General features: G+C 34.5%; 2 long non-coding RNA genes across 2 annotated transcripts; both read right to left on the bottom strand.

The window, feature by feature from the left end:
- Positions 1 to 5,284: 5,284 nt before the first annotated feature.
- Positions 5,285 to 5,818, bottom strand: LOC113353067. The gene is made up of 3 exons (XR_003361060.1): positions 5,735 to 5,818; positions 5,542 to 5,596; positions 5,285 to 5,363 (listed from the first exon to the last, which is right to left on the bottom strand). It is a non-coding gene; the product is annotated as an uncharacterized LOC113353067 (long non-coding RNA).
- A 1,616-nt stretch (positions 5,819 to 7,434) lies between these two features.
- LOC113353068 lies at positions 7,435 to 10,142 on the bottom strand. The gene is made up of 3 exons (XR_003361061.1): positions 10,015 to 10,142; positions 9,229 to 9,452; positions 7,435 to 7,492 (listed from the first exon to the last, which is right to left on the bottom strand). It is a non-coding gene; the product is annotated as an uncharacterized LOC113353068 (long non-coding RNA).
- Between the last annotated feature and the right edge of the window lie 981 nt (positions 10,143 to 11,123).

The raw sequence follows: 11,123 nt of genomic DNA on the forward strand, positions 1-11,123 counted from the left end.
GAGATTTCAAAGAAGAGAAAGTCTTGGTTCGTAGCAGAATGATATTGATCATGAAGATGATGAGTAAAACAAGACTGAACAAAGAATGGGACGACATCAAGAAAGATTCGACAACTTTGCTTGATGTGACTATGATTCGTGTTGAAGGTGTTTTCTTATAAGAGAAGATCGTTCTTGGGTTCAACTGGTGTCTACAAATATTGTCAGGAGAATGTTTTTAATCATGATGGTGCTAAGTGACAATCGTTCATACACAACATATGATGATTGTAGCATGTTTTGTCTACATGGAGGATGACTCAAGATTGCTGGTTCTTGGAGTTGGTTAAGTCCGTCTGGAATTGTTTGGTGGCTCAGATCAAACAACGTCAAGTGTTAGACATGTGTCGAAGAAGAAGTATTCTACGAAAGTTGGATAATGAGTGGTCATGGCGACGGAGTAGTTTGATACAAGTCATGCAGAAACTTGTACAAATTATATGAAGAAGTTGTTTGTGGTGAGTCTAGAATATCGACAAATAGCTATTTCGTTGGTGCAAGTGTAAAGGAGGAATTTGGCTTAGGTGGTGGTTCAAGCTCAAAGTACAAGATAATTTTGATTCGTGTTAGTGATGATATCCGAGAGGATGACCTTGTATAAGGTGGTAAACATTCATGATTTATTGGAGTGAAGACGAAGGTTTTGTTCACGTCACAAAAGGTGGTGATTGTTGGGGTTTTGTTCCGTATACAAAACTATATGGCTGAAATTGGACTTTAGGTAACAGTTTTGCAGCAGAAAATAGTGATCTATGATGCAGAAAACTGTGGCTAAAAGGCTATTTCGTGTATAAATTGTCTACAGGTTTACTTGGATTAGGAAACTTGTATGACGGTTTGGAAGAGTGTTTTCCAAGTTTGAGGTTTCCTAATTAAGGTGTGAGTCTATTTTTAGGAGTTCTAAGACTTGGGGAGCAAGGATTTAACTACTATATAAGAGGGTTTATATGGTGAGTAAAAATCATTCTCTTGGTTAATTCTCTTGAAGAATCCTCTCTCTTTATGAGAGTGTTTGGGTCACAACCGTTGTGTCCTATAATGGTTGGTGATAGGAAAATATCTATATGAGAAGAGTTACTTGTAGTGAGAACGGGTATGGGAGAAATCTAGGGTTTCTAGGGTTCATATGGGGGAATCTAGAATTCATGATGTTCTTCATGTTCTTGTCTAAAGTCGAAGCAACCATGGCGGTGGAGGTTTATGGAAGAAGAAGAACAAAGTAAGAGGTAAACTTTTTGTAATATGTCTTATTGTTTCTAACGTTTAGCACTAGTGGGTTACATAACTAGTTGATTATGTGATGTCTGTCGATGTAATAACTTGTTATGATAATGAAGATTCTCGGGGTGGTTTTGGCCGTGGATGTAGCCTACAAAGGTGAACCACGTAATCTTTGTTTCGTGTGTGATTGTCTATTATCGTATTGATTATGTATTCGTGATAGTATTATCCGATCATGCTAATCTAAAGATGTAAGAGACGGATTCGAGCCAAGTTATCTAAAGTAGGATGTTTCATGGAATTGACTTCAATGGAAGCATGTCGGTTCGAGATGAACGTAACCTCGGTTTCCCGACAGTTTCCTGGTATTGAAAAGCATTTCGGACCCTTACGCTTTAGAGCTCTGTCATCCAGTTTGCAACCAAGACTTCGTCTTCATCATCCGACAGGCCGCACACCCGAATCATCTGATGCAAAATCTTCAGCAGCAATTGTTCTGTGCACAACAACACATACAGTCAATGCCAAACATACATGGACAAATATAAGAAAGTATAAACCTGCATGAAAAGGAATATCAAAACCAAATAATTAGTGAAATGCACATGGATGTGGAAAAATATGACATATTTTTGCAGTCATGTTGGGTTTCTATTTTTTCATGTACTGCTGCTCCCAAATAGACAAATATAAAGGGGAAATATTAAGATGTCACAAAAAATGTCAATAGAAGGTTTAACATTTTAAGCTGGATATCAAAAGAAATAACTTATTACATCAATAGAAGGATTGCGGGAGCAAGGATTTAAAGCATAAATACATGCTTATGGTAATGGAAATTATATGACTAATTTATCGCTTCTAAAGAGCTGAACAACCAAAGAATGTCATACTCCAAATGAGAATAAATAACAACTTGCTTAAGAAGCATTGAGATAAGGAATGATCAGGAGATTGTACATACGATTTGAGATTCTCAGTGGCTAAACCATCATATATGAGTTTGATAATTTGATTATTAAAATACAATCAAGTATCTCATGATAATTGGAAATGTTGTTTCAGAATATTCACAACTCAAGATGCTAATGAAGATTACATATATTTAGCAAGTATTTTTTGGGTCCCGAAGAACCATAGAAACCTTTGAAGATGAAGAAGAATACTAATTATATACAAAGATGAAAGACTCTTAAACTTAAAACACACAAAAAAAAATTGAAGTGTAAAATCTGATGATGAAAAAGAAGAAAGTACCTGGCGGGACAAATTTAGTTTCCCGATTAAAAATAAATTAGATTGAAATACTCCAGTATCAGGCATGCCCTCCTCCTCGAATTTAAAGTGAAATTGGCTTTACAAAGAAGCGAAAACTGACTATCCCTGGCTTAAAACTTATAAGAAGATAGAGTTTTGTGACACCACCATCAGTCTTTAGGAAATGATAACGTCTAGTAGTTTAGAAGCATCCAAAGGGAATAAAGAAGGAGACAATTCGGTTTTACTTACATCCCATCAAAACCGGTCTGGTGGTGGTGGTGAGAGACCAACTATTGATTCTTCATTCTCTTTCGAAAAAATCAGTTTACTAACCATAATCCCAAAGCATGTAATTTCAGCATGTTGGATTTATTCATATGCACCGGAGTTAATTGGTTGGATCCCAAACGGGAATGTCGATGGTGTCGATGAAGCCGATTAGACGCTGAGTGTTTAGGCAAATAATTGTGTGAAATTATGAGATACCTAGAAGAGAGTATATATTCACGAAACCTAAAATAATAAGACTGGACTATATTCATCACTAACTTTTATATTCAACCAAAAGCAGTAAGACCATAAGAACTAATGACAGTTAACACAATCTGGCGTGATTCGAACATGCAACCTTCTGACATGGAGTCAGACGCGCTATCATTGCGCCACAGATTCATACTCGTGCACATAAATCATCGGTTAGTTAAGAAAGTGAGGGATTCCCAGAAGGTCCATCCATGGGATCGACATAACTTAGATGGTTATATGGCTTCTGGTTACGTGTAATACACATCTACTACGTATAAAAATGAGATACTGAAACTCTGCGAACGATAAAATTGATGTACTGATTTGCAACTCAGGATCCATGGTTAGAGTTCAGATTTTGGGAAGAATGTTTTGTGAAAGTAAAGTAACAAATGCACATGTACATCAGCATCTTTTACCTTTAGATGGTGAAGTGAAAAAAAAAAAGAAAAGCCTTACCCTTCACAGTTAGTAAAACATAAAATCCCCGTCTGGGTATGCGCCCTTGGATTGCTGTCGCATATTCAGCTCCTGTTGCAGCTGCTACCGCAGTTTTCTTGATCTACCCAATAGTTCAAGAAGTACTTCATTCTTTGAAGATTGATTTTTATTCCAACCACTGTCACTATTTTCTCGGTAAACAAAATTTTAGGGGAAGCTAAATCCAAAATTGATCATAAGTGGCAAAAAATATGCACATAAATTAACTGCCTCATCAATTTCCAATAGTATCATACTAAACAGGTCTACTAATGCAGTTGTAGCTCAACTTAACTCTATATTTCTTATGTGATGTCTAAGTGTAATGAAAGAGAGCTTTCTTGGGTTAATTATAGAGAGTGCAGACTTTATTTAATCTGTACTCAACACTAATGGATATCCTTTAAATCTAGATGAATACTAACAAAAAAAAAACTGAACAACCTTTTGATTTTCTCTTCTAAAACTATAATCAAGAGAGTGATTGCTGAAGAGGTACCTGGGAAATCCTCAAGGGAGTTGTATCTTTGAAAATTTTGCAGGAAAAACTCTGATTGGAAAACAGTTCACGAAAAATTTAAGAACAGTACAGAGGCATAAAGGGAAACCCCAATATATTACCATGGCACCTTCTGACCCGGCGGAGAACCCATGGTGATTTGACTTCACTTGAAAAAAAAAACCTGCAAGAAAAAACTGCAATCACCTTTATCATTTCTTTTGGTAGTCAATTTTGAGAACTCTCCAATCAAAGTCGGGTCAACGTTTATTGATTAAAGAGAAAAAAATATAACTACAAAAACGATGTTTAATAGTTTCATTAATTTTATTCTTGAAAATAATTGAAGCATGGTACTACTTACAGTAAAAACCCATATCGAGGAACTAAAAATGACATGAATCTGTAAGAAAATGGGGGAAATAACCCTTAGATAGACATGAACATATTTACCTAGGATTAGTTTCATAACTGCTGCTATCTGTAACTCAAGTTGTTTCGATGCGATGAGATTCATTTTGGTACTTTGCAATTTAAACACGTTTGTCTGAATACGACGTCATAAGAGAAACCCAAGTATTATTCGGACATGGAAGACTACATCTTTCATTCCATTTCATTCCAATAGTTTATTAGCATCCTAGTTGCTGCTACTTCCTGCAAGAATGTTTCAGAAAAAAAAAAGCATCAAACAAACTATAAGTCCTTATTCATACTAAAAAACTTGTTGTGGGTGAAAAAAATCAAAATGGTAAATTTCTATTTGAGAGTCGATATTCGCTGGAGCTAGCACAAAAGCATATGGTGAATATGAGAGAAATCATAGAATCTTAGAGATACACCCTTCCTATGTTATTTGCAAGCTAATTCAGGAATCAACTTAATGTAGTACACGTGAAAAATGCTTAATCTAGAAAATACAAATTTACTTTATTTCCTATAACAAACTATACAAATTGCCAGGCATATGCGGCATCTGTTAAATAGTTCAATTAACGTTAACAAATCATGTTTATTTGATTTAACATCATTAACTCAAAAATGCTTTAGTGATATTCAAAACAGATGGAAGGGTTCTAAAAAAACACCCATAGCAGCTTTTTTATCCAATTTAACGGAAAATTTACACAAACGCACCCATCCCCAAAACCAACTCAGGATTTCACAATATCCAATCCATCAAAATCATGCAAGGGATGGAATAAGTTAGCTTCATACAGATGGTAACCTGGAACCAACCTTTCCCAACACTTGCTTAGCCCTGCGGACACGATGTTGTAGTATAAACAAAAGCCCAACATCTGTGCTCCCTGTCCGCCCCTGGCACAGACAATGTAGCCTACAAAAATCAAAGACCACACATAAAAAATAAAATCAAAAAACATTCATAATGCAAATTAACAAAACGCATATTGGGGTATAAACCTTTAATGTGGATATGCTTCTCTGCACCAAGTAAACCGAAGTAGTTACTAAAGGTAAACTATAAAACTTTAATTTGGTTAAAAATTTATTACCTTTGCTTATTGTAATCTATAAACGTCCACACACCAACTTGGATCAATCGAACAACTGTTGTAAAATAGTCCACTGCATGAGTTTCACATACTAAAATTGCATAGATTAAAAACCAACTATCCATGTACCAAATATAACTGAAACACCCTTTAACATTTTCACATGAGACAAAGCAAGTCTAAAACTGCTCACCTGCCTGGAACTATTATAAACTTGTGTATGTACTGGTGGTTGCTTGTCCTAATGTTTATTTGGAACAGAGACGAAGTAATACATACACATGTACACATGAGATAAAGCAAAAAGAGAAACACCCATAAGCTAGCATTGTATGGGTATTGGAGTGCTTGGTGGATCTTGTCCTAATGTAATTCATAAACAACTGTGCGAATTGAATGCCCTATGTCATTGACGGCAATCAAGGAGTGACAACATAACTTAATTATGGTTGCAATTATCTCTAGAGACGACCCTAATTTTTTTGAAATACAAAACTTAAATCAATACCACAGTACGACAACCTACACATCCTATAATAAAGAGATAACTGGCTACTGTTTTTTTGGAATTAGTGTGTCCGTGGTTGAAATAAAATATTTGACTATACATTAAATTTTCTTGGTGGAAATTGCATTAGTAAACGCCGATTAGCTCAGTCTAATAGTGGGACTACCAACATGACTATTTTGACAACTGAGGTCAGCCCCGAGTAACGGCAAAAGTAACTATTAATAGATATTTTTGAACATCCCTTACCTCGCCACTAAGAGTGTCTTCTTAACCTCAGGAAACATGTTGTGCAGTACCAACTGTTGTTCACTATGCAGTTCTCATCCTGACATGGATGATAATTGGCTAATTGGTTAGTGTATGTACATCTAATCTATGCTGCTTTTGAGGTAACTCAGTTACATATGTTTTGCTACCAAGATTTACATGGTTAGAAATTTTTGTTTCTTTTTTTGATTTTTAATCTGGATGAGGATAAGAGCTATTTTTCTTCATTCATAACAGTAGGAAATGGAAATTCAATGATGCTAGGGACTTCAATTGACATATTCAGTGCACCTGCTTAGATATATGAATAGAAGTTCCCCATCTATAACTTTTATATGTTGGCGTTCTTAAGCTTCTCTAAAATAATGAATTTATATCAATCAATAGAAACAAAGCAGAAATTAAATATACAAATATCAATGGCTGACTTAAAATCGGTAAAATCGCTAAGGAGGCATCAATTGATGTCCTACAATGGAAAAGGGAAATACAAAATGATATCCAAAAAACCTAATCAGTATATTCAAAATCCAAGAAACAAATAAAAATAACATGAGAAATCGTAAGTTTACCTGTGATTTTATCTGCCTTGCATAGACAACAACTTGATATAAATACAACAGTGGCGTATCTACAATCTAAGGAATATTCGTGATGAATTACATGACCTATGCATGGTTACCACTATCTTCAAGCTTAGTGAAATTTTAATTTATGGATTGGAATTTTCTTGTCGTCCTCGCTGTCTATAGTAACCTCAGTCTAAAGTAGATATGATTGTTGCATAGACAACAACTTGGGATTAATAAAATGGTGTTATATTACTATGTATTGCTTTTTTGTATTGATGTTGTAATGTGCCCCGTATTTCCGTCTTAATCCTACCTTCTCAGCATTTGCATAGAGTGATGGAAAGATTCTTTTTACTAAAACAGTGAGAAAACATATAAGAGGACTATCTGATCAAAATAAATAAAAAAATTGAAATCAGTGCAAAAGAATGGACAATCAAATGCTAAGAATTGAAATGATAGAGATGAGAGAAGGAGAAATCATTATAAATTATCAAAACTTTATCAATGCAGATTGAATAAATCAAAGAGAGAAGAAATTACCACGAAAAACGAATCAAATTTGATGAAACACCCATTCTTCAAATCAGTTTCTCTTCACCTACAAAATGAAAACAGAAATAAATCAGTAACCAATATATTATAAAGAGAATTCAACCAAACACCAACCCCTGATTTGTTCCAAACAAAGTCCGAATAACATATAATCTCACTTTGAAATTATTAAACCTCAAAGACCTTACTATATGGCTATAACTGATTTATTCTCAAGAGATATGACTAATCAGTACTTATAAAAATTCCAAAAACTAAAAGCTAGAACACCTTTATAGCAATTGTGATGATTGAGAAAACTACAAAATGTTGATTCAGTGAAGACCATCAGAAGTTAGTGTGTATCCATCAGTAAGATCTAATTTCAAAAGACGACTATCTCCATTAAAGTACACCACTTTATCTTCTTCGCTTATCAGGTAGTCATTGAATGAACACACTCTTTTCAAACCCATGTGTATACTTCTCCATTCACAACACGTCCAATAGAACTGATATTACCTACTTGTATACAATCATAATATACACAACCAATTCCAAGTGTTATTTGATACTGAAAGACGATCGATGTGCCTATCTAGATGTACCCCTGACAAAAGATGCTTCATCTGGAAGAATAAAAGCCTCTGGAATTTCCTACAATATAATCGTCAATGCAACAAAAATTAACACAAATGACAGTAACAACATGACATCATCGTAAGCAACTCTACCAATGTTAGTAAGTACCCCACCACAAAGGAGAATAGGCAGCAGTAACAACAGGACATCTTCACATGTAACTCTAAACAATGGTAGTAATTACCCCATGTTTTCAAGAAGTATAATGGCTATTTCCCATACAGTATCCTGCTACCTACACTCCTTTGGTAGATTTAGAGAGCATTCACCACCACAATGAACCTACAAATTAAAAGTACACCTCATAATATAGTTCTGAACAGTGTTTGTCTTCTCAGAAAGACCCAATGACAAAGATGCACGACGTTTTCTTCATTCTCCTATACTTAACTCAATTGTTCACAATTGAGCCTTACGATGAATTCGTTCCATGCATCCTCATGTAAAATCAAGTAATAACAGAACATTAGTGACAACACTTCCTATTACAACCTGGCTTAATAAACCTGGTGGTATCAAGGCAGAGAAAAAGAAGTAGCTCAACATCCACTAAGCTTAAAATAGCTCAGTCAGCAAAGCAGAACAACCAACATATTATGTGAGAATTTTATTTGAAGTCGACCATGAAACACCCTCTCCAGCTTATTATTTAGAGAAAGTAAAAACATTTTATCATTGGCAGTTTAAAAAGTAACCAAAAGGGATTGCTATCTTGCTCTATGATGTTAAATATGCATGTTATGCAGATTTCACAACCCATATTTTTATTTATTTTTAATTAGAAAGCCCGGATAAAGAGCCTATTTCCAACATTTGCAAGCAATCACTGAAAGGTTCAACAAATACTCAAAAAGTAATATTAACTCATTAGATTGTTACAATATATTCTCAAAGAATTTCACATAATCTTGTTGGAAACAGTCAATTCAGGAAAGCATTGTCTCGATATAAAGATTTATAATACCAACAACCATTCTGAGAACTAAAGAGTAAAGACTACATTGCAAGCATTCAAGATTCTTTAACTGTGTACTAAAAACTACATCGCGACATTCAGGATTCTTTAACAGATAGTTGTTAAGTGATAAAGTAGAAGATGAACATGCGATAGATATTGCTTTGAAAAAATTTAGCAGTGTTTTAAACAAAATCATCACTTACTTGTTGGAGTGCCAGGAAATTCTATGTTGTAGGTCTCTTCTTATCCCATTGAGAAAGTGCAGAACTATTTATGATGCCTTGATTTTAGCTAGGATCTCACGCTGCAAAGAAATTTCAATGGGAAGAGCAAAGCATTACTGCTACTAAACCATTTCAGCAATTCATGATGAAGATGCTACTAAACCATTTCAGGAAACTGTGGTGAAGATGCACGTGATGCGTACCTGCACAAAGCATTGAGATAAGGTTAAATATGCTACTTACTTTCAATCACTTTAAGAACAAATACAAAGTCCACTTGAGAGATTATCTTTACGAATATAGTTAAGTGGAAGCCCGCATTAAACTAAAAGTGATTGCGGGCATTCATAACTGTAAAACATAGAGAGACCCACAGAAAAAGAAAAATCTAAAAATACATCACTACTGCACTGATACAATCTTAATGCTTTACTTCCAAAATTGAATTGCCAAGAAATAACGAAACCCAAAAGTTATAATTGCTGGATTCTGTGCATTACAAACTTTGAAACTCGAGTAAATAAGAATCTAATTTAGTGTCCAGTTTAATTGAAATTGGAAGAAGATCAAAGTAAAAGTAACTTCAATTCAAAGAGGAATATCAAATTATATTTTGTTGTCAAATCACACAATTACTTAACTTTCAAGAGGTTACTTACACCTATTTAGTAAGAAGATCATAACATTCAGCATAATTAGGTCATGATAAAAAGAAAGCAAACGTGCGAAAACAACAAACAGGAGATGAAGATTAAGAGAGCAAACCCTAGAATTTGTGTTTACTAAACGTGACTCCATCTTTCTTCTCATATTTGTTCTTCAGATCTCTTATCATCAAAAGAGAATATCAGATGCACCTGTTTTACTTTTCCTCTCAGTATAGAATGTCGTTGCTTTTCTTCGTTTTGTCCGCCTCTCCCTCCCTCGCTAACCAAACCTCAAAGTTTAATAAGTGTGGCCTTGGTTTGATCAAAACACAACTATCATTCCCAGCCATCCAAGTCAAACTCCATCCGGATGATCCCGACCGCCATATGACAATTTTCGGCAAATCTTGTCCACTGATTTACTCTTTGATCACAAAGACAAAGTACACCTTTTTTTTTATAATAATGACTAGGTATCACCAGGGCCTTACGGCCCCGGATCAACCTCTCATTAGTATTAAGCGTCACGTAATCTTCGGCATCCGTCACATGATTTTTAGCTTGATACGTCCCGTAAAAATATTGTAAAATAACAATAATATGGTTGTTATCCAGGTATCTCCATTGATATTGTTCGGTTTATGTTATTTAGGTATCACTGTTGCTGATTTAAAAAAAAAAAAACCTTCATATTGCCAGTTCGTTGATTCATGGATAACTAAATGGTGGTCATTGAATATCACCTAGGAAACATGGAAGTCAAAGTATTATGTGACTTTAAGTGGATGATGTTGAGTGTTTTTATCTAACAAATTAAGCTTAAGCGCGGTTTGAACAAAATTGAATTGCTTACTTAGAACGAACAAATGAACAATTCCAGTATTTGATTCAGTAAATTATTCAGAAGAAAAAAAATCTAAGAATTTTGAAGCAATAAGTATAAATTTTAATAAAGCAATCTAGAAATCTATTCCGAAGAGAAAACAATTTGATATCAATAAAAAATTAAATTACCAAAACAATAATAAGGTGAATAATGTAAAAGCTATTGAAATTTTTGTTCAAAGGTATTGCCTTCGACACGACCAAAACCTGGTGAACTATGCACACGATAAAGTGAACATATAAACTGGAGTTATAACATACTTACCTTAGATCTATTAAAAACTACTCCAAAACGTGAGTGAATATGACTTTGACCTGTCCAAGCATATCTTTTTGGGCGTT

This window comes from Papaver somniferum, chromosome 2 (genome assembly GCF_003573695.1).
Source record: "Papaver somniferum cultivar HN1 chromosome 2, ASM357369v1, whole genome shotgun sequence".
NCBI classification, from domain to species: domain Eukaryota; kingdom Viridiplantae; phylum Streptophyta; class Magnoliopsida; order Ranunculales; family Papaveraceae; genus Papaver; species Papaver somniferum.